We start from the raw sequence: 14,921 nt of genomic DNA on the forward strand, positions 1-14,921 counted from the left end.
ATTAAATAAATAGGATATTAAATTTGTTTTGAAAATTCACTATTAACTTCAAAATTCTTTTTAGACTGAACATTTGTTAATTTGGCAAAGATATTTTATAGTTTTAAGAGTGTGATTACATGTTTATGTACGTGTGTGTATGTATATATATATATATGTATACACACACACATAAACACAAAAAGTTCCCAGACTAGTTCTGTAGCATGCCAACAGATGGTAGCACATGGTTGCATGTACAGCGAGAGCTAGCAGTAACCTTTATGAGGCAGTGTGCCGAGTGACATTGCTGTTTTTACTTCACAAGTTGTGAAATTTGTGTTTTTATGATCATGTGTATGCTGTAGTCTGCGATTTTGTCATGGACAAGAAGTTGGAACAAAGAGTCAACATGAAATTTTGCATTCAACTTGGGAAATCTGCTATTGAGCAGGCTTCAACAAGCTTACAGTGACAAGCAATGAGTCATACACAATGTTTTGAGTGGCACAAGTGCTTCAAAAGCAGAAGAACACCCGTGGGTGTGATCTGGAAAACCTGCCACAAGCATCACCCCCAGAAATGTGGAGAAAATTCATCAGCTTGAGCATGAGGATTGTTGGAGGAATGACCCATCCTTCGTGTAGAGGATCATCACTGGTGAAGAGAGTTGGGTCTATGAGTATGACCCTGAGATGAAGCAGTAGTCATTGCAATGGAAGAGCCCTTCATCTCCATGACCGGAGAAAGCACAACAGGACTATAACTCAATCAAGGGCATGCTCATCGTTTTTTGCAACATCCACAGTATTGTGTATTGAGAATTTGTCCCCCAGGGCCAGATCAACAATTGTGAGTTCTACTGTGACGTTTCAAAGCATTTGAAAGAAGTCATTTAGCAAAAGTGGCCGGATCAGTGGAGTGCAAAGAACTGGATTCTTCACGACCACAATGCACCCTGTCACAGAGCTCTCCTCACTTGTGAGTTTCTCACCAAAATCAGCATAGAGTCACTTTTGCACACACACACACACACACACACATTGGCATCTATGTGTGTGTGCAGTGCATATGCATACAGATATATTCAAATATTCTTTAAATGTGTGGATGTATGTGTATAAACACAGATATACTGGATCCTAATCCACCAAGGGAAGGTATGTCAGAAGAAAGTAATTCAACAACGCAGGTTGATGAACCGTAAGACGTGTGGCCAGAACCTCCTGGAAAATAACCATAGCGAGGGACATTCCACAGTTGAATTAGAACAGTCACAAACAGTGAAAGAAGACATGCACCCAACACCAGAGCTGAAGACACCTCCGAAAGGAGGGGCCCCGCCACGTCAAAACGGTAGAGGAGTAGGGGCCGAAACCGGACGTGGTTCCTCCTGATGATGTCTTCAGCTAACTGGATCCTATAAAGGAGCTGTTGTGGTAGCAGACCACGAAACATGGTTGAAATTCCTCCTATGCTATGATTTAAGCCTGTCCTATTCTACCAGTTTTTTGTTTAAACTGACCAGATCCATCCTCTTACATCTACCCTGCAATATCATTCTAAAAATAAACTAGCACATCATTAAAATCTGAAAGCTATGAGATAATGCATGATTAATTCAAAATAATGTGAATAAATAAGCATTGCATTTGATAGAGTAACCTGAATGTTAAAGGGTTAATTTTGCTTACGTAAGTTGTATCAATCTACATATACAATATTTGAAAATTAAAAATCATTATGAACTTTTTGACAAGTCTCATACTAACTGCATAAGCTTGCTTGAATTTGCTGATGGGATCATTCAAATGATTGTTGTAGAATTTGGCAGCAGGAGTATTTTATCTGTGAACCAATATATAAAATCAAATGCTTATCTTATTTACAAATATTTAGCTAATGCATTCTTGATGACAGAATCTAGCAGGACAGCTTCCATCAAGTCAAGTTTCTTTATTTAATTAAAAGATTACTTGATGGATTATCAGAAGTTGGTGTTATGACATGAGGTGCTACCCACAATACTGTATGCCACTAAACTGCAGTTGAAATCCACTGTGAATATTCTATTTACTTTTCCAGGCAATTGGACTTAACATACCTCCACCTTAATACCATTACCTGATTCTTCTGAATTTGAGGACCCTGAACAGTGTTCATACTGTGATAAGCATTTAGAAAAATCTTTCTGTCAGTTCATTGACCACATTTTCTCTGTAGTTGTTCAGACTAGGCACTGGCTCTATCACTTATACTATTTTAAGAAAGCCTTGGAAAGTCATAGGTCCCCTCCTCTAAATAATTTACAGAAATTTGAAAAAATATCAAAACAATCAACATTGTTTCAGTTCAGTTGGCTCTTGGTAATAAGTACTGGAAATTACTAAATATCTTGGATTGTCCAGGTATTGGAGAATCTGGATTTTAGTTTTGATTTTAAGTTAGCAGTCTATTTTACATTTGACTCCTCATGTATGTTGGACTCCCCACTAAGTGGATATCTCCAGCCATAAAATGTTACCATATACATCATCATCATTTAGCATCCATTGTCCATGGGTTGGATGGTGTAACCAAAGCTGGGGAGCTGCACCAGACTCCATTCTGATTTGGCATGGTTTCTACAGCTGGATGCCCTTCCTGGCACCAGCCACTTTACAGAGTGTGCTGGTTGCTTTTATGTATAGCACCACATGAGTACTTTTATGTGATGTTGCATGGGTGCTTTTATGCACCACTTCATGGGCACTTTTACATGGCACCACATGGGTGCTTTTACATGGCACTGCATAGGTGCTTTTACATGTCGCCTCATGGGCACTTTTAAATGGCACCACATGGACACTTTTATGTGGCACTGCCATGAGTGCTTTACAGGATCACCTCTGCTGCAGGGTATGGGTCTTCTTGAATATGGCAAGGCAACAGTTATTTCGGTTCTTTGACATCTTGTCTGAGGTCATTATTCAGTACTTTATGTGTGTGTGTGTCTGTGTGTGTATGCATGCGTGCATGTGTGTGATTTCCCATCTAGTAATAGACACCACTTCCCATTCACTTGACCCCTTCAAATCACTCCCTAGCATCTTAACTATGTAGAGGATTTCTTATATAACATAGACCTAAATACTTCTAAAATGTCAGGATAGTCATATGGTTATTGCTGATAGATTTGACCGGGGGATGAATAATAACAGCATATAATTGTTGTAATCCTAGTTTTTGAAAAGAGCCTTATATAGACTTTATGTTAATCAAAACAAAAATGGTATTAAGAATTGTCAATGCAGGTGAGATGTTGATTTGAAAATATTTTTTCTACAGATATACTCTCTCTCTCTCTCTCTCTTGTTTTGTTTTTTAAATAACTTGTACTGCATCAACATAAAATCCTTCTTGGAATTGTGTAATTATGATATTTTTTACAATTTGTGTGTTTAGTTCAACATCATCCTCTCCTCATTTTTTTCCTTTCTTATTATGATTAAAATAATTGCAATGGATCAAAAACTGTTTTCACTTCTAGCATCAATTATGATCAGATATTGTTTGCTTGCAGCAATTTCTGCAGTAAAGTCAATTATCTTCCAATGTGACACAAGAAACTGGAGTTGAATAGAAAAGAAAATTAAAACAAAAGCGGATCCAATTATTGTTTGAGTCTCAGAAGTATATTTGTAAAATTTAATCTCTGTTGTATTTCTTTTCATTTTTAATCAAAAGTCAGAATCAGGCAAGAACATGACACTTTGTAGTTCATGGTCATATGTAGCAAATCCTCACCAAATCTTGAAAGTAATTCCTGCATGGCGCCTAGTTGTGCTTTGTTGTTTTCTTCATCTTCTATGTCAGTGTTGATCAATAGACTTAAAATATAAGATATTGCAGCAATGACAGTCTTTTTTATTTCTATCAGGTGCACTGTGTTTATGATTATTTTGTTTTTATCAGGCATCTATGGTTATATTATCTAATCTGTCATTTGTTTTTCCAAGATGGTAGTCCCTCTCTCCCTCCCTCCCCCTCTCTCTCTCACTGTGAGTGTATGCATACACTTGCAGTCAGGTGCATCACTGCAACAGGCAGTGACTTTGCAGATTGCTTTCTCATTCATTCACCACTTCGTCAGTATGCTCCCAGTCACTACATTGTCCACCCACCATCATCAAGTGAACAACTGCTAATCCTCTCCATTAGCTAGCATCAGCAAGAAGCATGGCCGATTAAATAAAAATTGTATAGCATATTAAATTTTTTTTTGAAAGACAGTTCTCTGTCTCTCTGTCCTAATAGCACATGTTCAAATATAGAACTGCTACAATTCCGAAACAGAAAATGTTTAAAATAAAAATATAAATTCCTCTTCATTCTTTTCTGACTGAAAAAATTTCATATAAATTGAAAAAAAAAACAAAACAACTATATTTTCTCTAAAACAGTTATTTTTCCATAACACTAATAAAAATAAATTTAAACACAATTGTATGAAAACTTTATTTATAGTCTCATAAATGTAGTTTTTACTTTAATATATAATTATCTAACACTATTTATTTCATTGTTTTATATCCATTATCTCCAGCTAGTTTGATAGTTTGTATTTTCTTTCTACTATTTTATAGCCATTTTGTTAGGTTAGCATAGGAGAAATGATTTATCTATTTACCAGTTTATATCTATTTTCCAAGCCTAGTGTGGATAAGGTTTTCGCAAGTGAGATATTTACATAATTTTGAATCAGCCGTTTATGCAGTAGGAAGGTCTCCCCATTGGTCATGACTCAAGTGTGAAATAGAAATGAAATGTGTGTTGTCATGTAGCCAGATGAAAGCAAATACAGTGAAGTGCCTACCTTGTCCAGAGACACACAGAATTGTTTTTGCTTCAGCTCTTGAATTCATGACAGTTTTAGTATTTTACTATACTCTAGAAAATTGTGAATTCTTATGAGTAGACTTAAGTATATCTAATAGTAATTTTTAAAAATATATTTTCTTTTTAAAGAGTAAACTTTGAAGGGTTAGTAAAAAATGTTAAGCCAATTTAAAGAAAACATGAAAGAATTAAAGAGTAATGTTTGCTTTTTTAGATTCAAAATTATCATGTCTGGCAACATTTTATTGGTCTCATATTAAAAGTGATAATTTTAATGTTTTTATTTCATCTTTTTTTTTTTGTTCTTTCTATGAAATATTACATTAAATTGTTCCAGTGTTATAAATGTTTAACAAGACATTTAATTTTAGGAGAAAGACTACAAAGTTAAACATTTATTTCCAGTGAATATTTCTTTTCATTTATCAGGCAAGTTTATCTGTGATTCAAATTTGTCACAGAATCATTTGAGGAAGAAATAGAATTGAGTATTCACTGAAAAATGAGTATTTCAATATGTTGTTCTTGTAGAAAATAATACCATGTTTGCAGTGAAACTTTATCATTGCAGAAGTGAAAACATATAATATATATCAGTATTATATCACTAATAAGCTAAACTGGGAAAATAATCTTGAAAGTCTACATTGAAGATTATGTCAGATAGTAGCAGAAAATTTGTGAGAAGATGACCTTGAACTTTCTTTGTTATGCTGAATTATTTTTTATTGCAGAAACGCATAGAGCTGACATCTCCATTCTCTTGATCTATGTACATATTAAGATCATTGAATATCAGTTAGCACAAAGCGGTGATGGAAGTACTTTTTCCCAAATTTCTTCACAACAAGATCAGGCCCAGAACTTCACGGCTACTAAACAAACTTTTTAACTACAAGGCAATACCTTGTATACACTTGTTAAATTATATGAATTCCTTTTTGCCTCACATTTTACACACACACACACACACATCAACATGGTGTGAACAAATGATTATATTTGAACAAAAATACCCTGGATTATTAATGACTGACTGAGTTATCTCCTCTCTGTATTCGCGTAACATTTCATATCCTGGGAGAAGGACAAGTACCAGACAAATTACAGCAGCTGATCTAATCAATTAAAGTTCTTTAATGTGGTGTCCCAGCAAGGCCACAATTCACTGATTGAAATCAGTGAAAGGAGATGGTGACCCAATTAGGAAAAGAATGTGTAAAACATTTATTGTGTCACTTTCAAAATGGATCACCAGATCCAGGTACTTTTATTTCCATTTACTGTCTTTTACATTCTAAAAAATTCTCTGTGGCAAATCTGTCTTTTAAGTGATACAAATTGTTATTGGTACTGGAGACTGCATTCAACCAAATGCATCAAATCACCTCTTTATGTTGAAGAAAAAACATACAGTCTGGACCTGCATTACTAATTCAAAGTCTGCTAGTTATCATAATGATAAACATTTGCCAAACTTTTTTATCCTAACAAAAATAAATTTGAAAACTTTTTAAAAAACTAACTCAGCCATGGAAATTGTAATGAAAGATTTTCTTCAGAAATGGTCCATTTTTGTATAATACACTGTTAAGGAAAAGTGACCAAATCTACATGTGGCTAAATATTCAGGAATTTTTGAAAATACTGATAAAAAAAAGTTTTCCATATGCACTTAAAACATTTAGTTGAAGACTTTCCAGACACAGGAAATATATTTAATGAACAGAATAAAAAAATGCTTAAAGTTACATGAGAGAAGATACAGCTGGTCTATATTTCCTATGAAAAATTTGAAAAATATGATCAAACACAGAAACTGGATTTTCAATCATACTTGGTTGAGATCCTCAAGGCACCTAATAACTTATAGAGAGAACTGATTGAACTATCAGCAGAAACATTCTGAAGTCTCATTTCAACTTTTTAAAAAGATACTTTTGAAATTTGCTTTATAATACACATTAACAATCTCATTGAGTGTCATCTCATTCAAGTACAAACTAGTTATGACTCAACAGTTTTCTTAGTGATTAAATAAAATGTACCTTGAGAGCTCAGATAATAGATATACTCTTGAAGAGCTAATTAAAGCTCTGGACAAATGTTAAGAAACAAATATCTTGTCTATCTTACAATAAGCAGTCACCAAAATGTTCTTAAATGTTTTGTTGACTAAGTTTTCTGTTTATTAATATTTCTACTTTATACATTTCTTGACAATGTAATTTAAACAAGATTATTTTGTGGAAGATCTCATGCAATAATAAACTAAATAAAAAATCAGTCAGTTGGTAGATAAAAATATAACATATAAAGAATATAGTAAATTATTAAGATGACTGCAAGTATGGCTGCGTGGTTCAGAAGTTTTGCTTCACAAATATATATGGTGTCTTGGGTTGGTGTCATGTACAAGAGCTTGGATGAACCAAACTTCTACCAGATTCTTTCGATTGCTTGTAGACTAATTTTACACACACACACACAGACACACACACTGTTCTAATACTAAAACTTCTAACTTTGAGTTCTGTATTTTAAGTGGCCTAATCATTTGACCATGTTCCTATGAATTTGTCATTCCCAGAAGTATAAATCTATATCTTTGTGTGTGTGTGTGTGTAGCAAAGCAATATTATTTAATTTTATCCTGATTACATTCAGTACCATTTTAAGGCATGGGCACATTGGGAGGTTGCCCAAAGGTCTACAGGATGCTGTTAAAATAACCCTGGTTGCACCCTTCTACAGCCAGGTCAACTTTATCATTTGCTCATAAGTGGTCTCTCTCTCTCTGTCTCTAATATAAGCACCGAGGTCACTATAATCGATTCAAGGGGATGCTCCAGCATGATTGTCAAATGACTGGAACCAAAAAAAGAATGCAAAACTGTAACCTAATAAAATCTGGTTTAAATATAATGAAATATTTTCTCTCTCCATTTCGTTTCTTTTTAAAAGGAAGAAAACAAAACCCTGAGGAAATGGCCTGTCATAAATATATGTATAAATGCGCTGCGGTATTTAGTTTGGTATCACCATCCTAACTCAATATTTTTTACCAACCTGGAAAAGAGATATCAATTACTATAGTTATGCAGGTAAAAGTGTACTTAATATGTAGAACCTTAAAAAGTAGATAAAAATATACAGCAAAAGAATAATATTAGTTGACATCTAATGTTAGTTTTCAACATTTCCAGTAAGTTCATGTGACAACTTTGTACTAGTTTTTACTTCAGTGAACATTATCAGCAGAAGTGAAAGGTCACCATAATTTGTCAAGATAGCAGCAAATGAATTGGTAAATAAATATATGGAAATACAGATATCTATTGATGTAGAAAAAGTGTATTGTATGAAAAAGTTCAGTAATTATGAGATATCATCCACACAGGAACAACATTTGAATAATTTATGATGATGATGATGTTACTGAATCAAGTAGAAACACTCTAGGAGTTGTCCCCTATACCTGCCAAAAATTAAAAACAATATTTTTCTCTCAATGCATCTTGATTTTAAATGTTCCACCTACTGAATATTCTTTCACCTCCTTAAAATTATTTACCAGACATCAGAATTATTAAACTTTTTCAAGCTAATTACTTATAATAATGCTAATAGGTTCCTCAAAAATGACAAATTTAAATATTAAAACAATTACTATTCTGAAAGATAAGTCAAATTTTATTTTGAAAAGTTAACTGATTGTGAGTTGATGGTCATAAGGTCAAACATTACTACAACTCTTTTCTTGTACACATGAAGAAGACATTTATCTATAGCATGCCTCAGTTCACCAGACTGATAACAAATTTACTCAACTGTTAAATATAATTTCTCAAAAAATCTTTCTTTTCTTTCTAAGCAAACTAATATTAACTTGTTTGCTTTATAGGTTTTAGTGAAATTAATAACGACTCTTTTTCATTAAGCTTGTTTAATTTGCCATAGCATTTTATATTAGATGAATCTATAAACACATGCCAGTGTCATTGGAGCAATTCCGCATGATCATTACAGTTCAATGCTTGCCATATAGCCAATAATTGTATTATTATTTCATTAAAGTCTTTTGTTTACTAATACATTTGGAGATTGCACAATATCATTTCTGAATCAATGAAATGTTACAAATTGATTGAGCATGTTGAAAATGCTTTCTCTTTGTTAATAATTGCAATTAGTGGACAACATGTGATATAAATTACGAAACAAAACATGTTTAATCATTAGACTCTTTTTCAAATTACCTCTTATATTATATTTTAACTAAAACAGTGTCATTTAAAATATTGGGTTATGTAAACCTTGCAAATCAGAAGAAAGAATAAAGTGAATTTATTTTAAATTTTGACTTTATCGAGGTCTGAACATTAATAGCGAATCATAAAAGTTTCGAATTTTTATGTTGAAATATTGAAGAAATTACCTTTTTATTTTTTTATTTTTTTATTTTTTTTTAAAAATTTTTATTATTATTATTTTTATTATTATTATTATTATTATTATTATTATTATTATTATTATTATTATTATTATTATTATTAATAATAATAATAATAATAAGAAGAAGAAGGCAGTGAGCTGGCAGAATTGTTAGTATCCTGGATGAAATGCTTAGCAACATTTCACCTGGCACTACATTCTGAGTTCAAATTTCGCCAAGGTCAACTTTGCATTTCATCCTTTCGTGGTCGATAATTTAAGTACCAGTAAAACACTAGGTTGATGTAATCGATTAGTCTCCTCCCCTCAAATTTCTGGCCTTTTGCCTATAGTAGAAAGGTTTATTATTATTATTATTATTGAGTGAGAGAGCAGTACATGCCATCAAAGTGACACTGGGGTAAAATGTACAAAGCCCAGTATACCCATCATGACTACTCGTCTGATAAGGGTACACCAGGCACATGCATCACAACCATATGTGTGTGATATGGTGATCTCATATCAAGATTAATAGTGCATGACCTTGTAAGTGGAGCCCAGTTAGAATTTTCTTCAGGTCGGGTAGCCCATCTTGCTCAAAAGGTCCCTGAATAAGGGTTGTTTAAGGATGTTGGACGAAACACCCATGTTTCCAGAGGTGAATTATTCAAACGCCAAAGAATTCCTCTCAACACATGGATATGATGCTCCCCCACTACTTCTGCTCATGATCAGAGATACACATATCTTCAGCCACTAAGGGACATACTCAACTGGTTATGGTCGAACAACTGACATGCAAATCTGGTATTGAGCAGAATATTTGCTGTAGCCCATCTTTTATGCCAAGACAAAACACTGTACATGATAACACTTCCAATCAGTTAAGCTGAAAAGCAATGAAAGCCTGGTACTGCATCAGCGCGTTTATTATTATCATTATTATTATTATTATCATCATCATCATCATCATCATCATCATCATCATCATCATCATCATCATCATTATCATTATCATTATTATTATTATTATTATTATTATTATTATTATTATTATTATTATTTGCAGTGTAGTTGGTTTCATAATTCTTTAATAGTTTTATTTTCATTTTAGAGTCTTTTATTATTTTACTAGATTCTCACAATAGGGGATTGGCAGAATAATTTTGGCATAGAAAAAAATTTGCTTTGTGGCACTTGTTTTGACTTCTTACATCTTGGTTTCAAATTCTGCCAAAATCAACTTTTGCCTTTCAAAATTAAGTTGCTTCAAATTACTGGGGCTGAATTAGTTGCCAAACCTCTCTGCTCAAGATTGCAAACCTTGTTGCCTAAGTTAGAGCCAATTAGTTTACAGGTGCCTCATCGAACTATGAACTCACTCTCTTGGTAAGGCCTTCTTCAAGGGCTTTCAGCAATTGTATCAGTCCCAGTACTTATTTTAGGCTGCTTCTTATTTTATTAATTTGATTTATTGATTGGCTGTATTACCTTTTGGTGTATTTCAGCATTTCATTTTACATTAATATACACAAATGCAGAAATACTCACACACACACATTTTGTTTGAGACTATAGAACAGACTTCAACCAGCATTTAGATAAATAAAAAGCCCCAGGATTGTCACTGTAAATGTTGGCACAATGGAAGGTAAGTCAAGTATGGAGATGCTCATGTGATACAGACTATGTGCCTACTACTTACCAAAGAGGAGATGGAAATCCTGAGCCAGATTCCTTATAGGTAAAAATCATGTCAAACCATCCAACCTATACCATGGGTTGGATGGTTTGATGATGATGATGATGGCAACTCTATGTATTCCTAGAGTGCATGGTGACTAGGGATTTGGTACAAGGAATGGAGAGGGATCAAAGCTCTTGGAGTTTTGTGACCTAAATGACCTAATTCTCTGCAAAACTAACTTTAAGAAGAAAACCAACCTTGATCACCCACCAATAAGAAACACGAGCAAGCCAGGCAGACTTCACAGACTTCACACTCATCAGAAAATATAAATGAAAAATTGTGAATACCTAAAGAAAGGTATATTATCCAACAGAGACTAATGATCAGTAACTTCAGTGTAAGAGTTAAGCAAATCATAGTTACAAATCATGGATATGAATCAAACTGAAGAAAGGTATAGAAACTGGAAAATCCTTCCACTAAACACAGAGATTCTATGTGATGTATACAACGAGGAGGAAAAGGTGATGCCAATTATAGCACAGAAAAAAAAAATTGGAGTTCATACAAGGCAACCAGCTGCTGCTAACAAATACGAACTGAATTTGAAACAAGGTACCACTTGAACAAAACTGAAATGGTGGTGGAATAGGACTACTGCTGGAGTTATTAAAGCAAAAAAGAAAAGGCTGGAAAGACTTGGAAAAACTGGTAAGTAAAGAGCAAGTCATGGAGCTAGAAGGGAGAGCAGATGTCAGGTTTACTTTGTACAGAAAGAGAAGCTGAAAGCAATGTGATGAGAAGATCAGTGGTGTGAGATGTTCCACTTTGCAAAGTATGTGACAACGTTAATCAAGATCTCATTGTGAAAAAGTGTCTTTAAAATGACGATGGTACATTTACTATTACTGAAAAGAAAGAGGTTTGGAAATGTTATTACGAAAGGTTACTGTGCATGGAAAATGTTAGGATGGAAGGTCAACCCCCATAAATACAAAAGTTAAAATAGCCATTAAGGATGTGAAAGTGAAGAAAGCTTTCGGATTAACAGAGATAATCACTGAGATGCTTAAAATTTCTGGTGAAGTAGGGCTCATAGTAATTACTCATGTTCTTTAATCTTTTTACTTCTTTTACTTGTTTCAGTCATTAGACTACAGCCATGCTGGAGCACCACCTTCAAGAATTTTAGCCAAACAAATTGACTCCAGAACTTAGTTTTTTTAAGCCTGGTACTTATTTTATCGATCTCTTTTGTCAAACTACTCACTTATGGGTATGTAAACATGTCAAGTGGTGGTGGGGACAAATACAGACCCAAAGACTCACACATATACATATATACAGGGTTGGCCAAAAGTCACCTGACAGTAACTCAAAATTCCATAAATACTTAATATTCAATTTTATTTATTCATTCCAATTATGAATGTTTAATAATTGAATACTGTGAGTTAAAATCAGTTTTTTTTTTCAACATTTGTTTGTTTATTAGCGAAGTCTCATATGAAATAATTTTTTGTTTTAATCTTGGAATTGAATGGTTTTTGATTTACTGTCAGGTGACTTTTGGCCAACCCTGTATACACACATACACATATATGACTATGCCTGAGCCTGTTGACATGTTAAAAGTATTTGCATAATTATGAGATTTGTTTTGTGTCAGGATTCACAGTACAAATTGATTCATAACATTCATTAAAAAGATTATGTATTTAGTCTGTTCTATACATACTAAAATTCAAAAAAAATTTTTGTTGAGTAAAAATATTTTCAACTCTGTTTCTTTGTAATTTAAGAATGAAACTTAATTTTCTAACATTAAGCTCATAAAAATTTTTCACGTTTTTCTTTCAATTCTTGGATTTACAATAATTTTACTTTGAATTCATACAGATGACATAGGAAAGCTAAGTATGTCATCCATTGCCGAACATAAGGGGAAGAATTTACAAAGTATTTAGATAATTTTATAATATTAAACAATAGATTAACTTAAGAGGAATATCAGCATTCTTTAATAGCAATGTTACGAAGGAAATAGTAATCTTTACATTATATTCTGTAACAATAATTGAATTTTGTTCTTTGTCAAAGTACTTTGTTTCCATTTGTCTCTATGTTATAGACACTGTTATATTACAAACTAAAGATAACATTTATGGTAATTAATGTGAGAATGAAGAAATAAAGAAATATTCTTTGAATCAGAATCAAACTATTTTACTATTTATAAATTCAGTAAAATACCTGCTTATAAAATCAGCACAGCTATAACTTTTAACTCTTATTTTTAAATGACTTAACAAAAGGAGAAAGGGTAGTGTGCATGATTCCTTTTTCAGGGACTAAGCTACCCTTATATCAGAGACTTGGCCCCAATACTTAAACAAAATAGGTTCTGTTAAATGCATCCAAAAAACAGAAGCAATGGTCCTTTTGAATGGTTTCCACACAAATTTCACTCACAAGGCCTTGCTTTCATAATTTATATGAAGTTTATTTATTGAGAATGATGATATGTGAAGTTACTTTTTACCTGAACTGACTTTGTCTCCTATTGTTTGATTCCCATCTATGATGCTATTCTCTTTAAGAGACAGATACTTTGAGCAATAGCTGAATACATTTCAGAATGCAATTTTGGTGTGTTATTTCATCACAAAATTTATTGATTTTAGTTTCCTATTAAAATATTTCACATTTTATGGCTGTTTACTTAATCTTTGACTTTCCATTCAATACGGCATAACTTTGTAAAATGTCTTGTCTAGCACATTTATCTACTGCTACTACAGTTTGTATATAGAATGATCTATTTGCTGAAAGAACTTAAAAGAACAATGCAATTTTGAAAATTGCTAACTTCCTTAGAAAATACAAATTACAAATTACAACAATGATAATTTTTTCAAATCTTAGGCTATATTATTTCAGCACCTAATTAAAAATTGCCATTTTACTAATATCTAATCATATTTAGATAATTTTATTTCTATTAGTTGATTTAATATATTAGACTTTAAACATATTTGTTTTCAAATACAGCGGAAATATTAACACACAAATAGCAGAGTAAACAAATGTTCAATTTTGTAGATGAGCTCAAATCTGGAAGTGTCACATAAAGAATGACAGTATTAGCACATAATCCCAAATAATGGATGTTTTTAAAGGAATTCACTTTATTCCTCATATTTGATTTCCAAGTAAACCGAATGATACTGGTTTTAATGATTAATCATTTAAATATGATGGGACCAAATCTTCTTGCTAATAACTTACAGTTTAGAATTATTCAATATCAATAGATTCCCCTCTTTGCATCTCATCAAACTGATATAAAGCCGATTAGTTAAATAGGTAAACATTTTAAAACACTGTTTGATGTTAGGTTATCTCTATTCCTGCAAACTACCCGCCTATTTCAACAATTAGACTGCGGATTAAACCACAGATTATAGATTTATCATTTTGTCATTCAAATCAGAGAGGTAGAGTAAATTGTTAAAGGCTTAATAACAGTCTATGGAAACACCGAAGCAGCAGCAAAATGCAAGTCCATTTCCCTCTTACAAATTGTAGGTGATTCATGAATCCTTTTATAATAGAATATCCTTCATTACATAATATTTATGGAATTACTACTTCTCAAATACTGGTCCAAAATTTTTGTCTTCTATTTGCAGAGTTGATTACAAGTGAAAGGGTTCTTTTTTGTTCAGAACATAATTCTTCTGGTATGTATATATGTGTGTGTGTGTGTGTGTGTGTGTGTGTGTGTGTGTGTGTTATGAAGGCATGGTCAGAGTGTTGGGCTCACACTCATGAGGCAGTGAGTTTGATTCCTGGACCAGGCTTTGTGTTGTGTTCTTGAGCAAGATATTTTATTTCATGCTTCTCCAGTGTACTCAGCTGTAGAAATGAGGGGAAA

The 14,921-nt window shown here is 32.8% G+C and overlaps 1 protein-coding gene across 7 annotated transcripts in view; it reads right to left on the reverse strand.

The window, feature by feature from the left end:
* LOC106869047 (MAGUK p55 subfamily member 7) overlaps positions 1 to 14,921 on the reverse strand; it is a 582,860-nt gene that overhangs the window by 38,146 nt on the left and 529,793 nt on the right. The gene's annotated exons all lie outside the window — the stretch shown is intronic.

Source organism: Octopus bimaculoides, chromosome 10, assembly GCF_001194135.2.
Source record: "Octopus bimaculoides isolate UCB-OBI-ISO-001 chromosome 10, ASM119413v2, whole genome shotgun sequence".
NCBI classification, from domain to species: Eukaryota; Metazoa; Mollusca; class Cephalopoda; order Octopoda; family Octopodidae; genus Octopus; species Octopus bimaculoides.